The sequence below is a fragment of the Morone saxatilis genome, unplaced genomic scaffold, assembly GCF_004916995.1.
Source record: "Morone saxatilis isolate NCDOM2014 unplaced genomic scaffold, NCSU_SB_2.0 Contig3, whole genome shotgun sequence".
Lineage (NCBI taxonomy): Eukaryota > Metazoa > Chordata > Actinopteri > Moronidae > Morone > Morone saxatilis.
The window spans coordinates 18028204-18029036 of record NW_023339873.1 but is presented as its reverse complement, the minus strand read 5'-3'; positions in this window follow the sequence as shown (position 1 = coordinate 18029036).

Below are 833 nucleotides of genomic sequence, written 5' to 3'. Positions count from 1 at the left end.
TCTCTAGATGCAGAGGAAGCGGGGGAACAACACATGATCTCCACTCCATGTTTACAACAAACGCGTGTGCTCAGTTTATAGGAACAATAACTTTCAAATCCCTGTTTCTGTGAAAACCTGTTTTAATTTGAAGCAATGCACCCAGACAACCCGTCTTCAGGTGTGATGTGTCCCGCCCCCCCCCCCCGCTGCCCCCGGCCGCCCACCCGAAGGAACACACAGAGAGAAGACTCAGTGAAAGAAAAACAGCAAAACCAAAACAAGATTATTCAGAAATATTCTTTGATCTAGCCTGAAAGAATAATAAGGTGGTACAACCACAAACAACCAAATGGCGTCAGTGTTGTAAGGTTGGTAATTGATAAGGATTTTTCATTCGTTCTGTTCAATAATAGCATGGACATCAAGGCCCAGTAGTCTGCATACGCTCTTGCAAGATATCCTTTGATTATTCTTCCTGTAGGCTACTAACACATGGTTTTTAATCTGACTGTTTATAACTTTTCACTGTGAATAAAGAAGTCTGGCCAAGCTTGGGCGATCCTCAAACTGAACTTACTGAATTACTGCGACGCCCTGTGCTCAGCTATGCTAAACTTAATCAGGCAAAACACGTCAGCATCCATGTTTCCTCAACATCTCAGTTCATCCTCCTCATATACTCGTATTTCTGTGGCAATGAAGTGGTCTAATCTGTGAGGCAGACAGATGATGGATTCTTATACAAGGACACTGAGGACAGGTAATATTGAAGTGGACGGCTCAAAGGACTGTGGGCCTTCGAGCTTGAGGAGAAGGAACTGGTAAAATATAAAGAGTTCGGTCTAGACCTG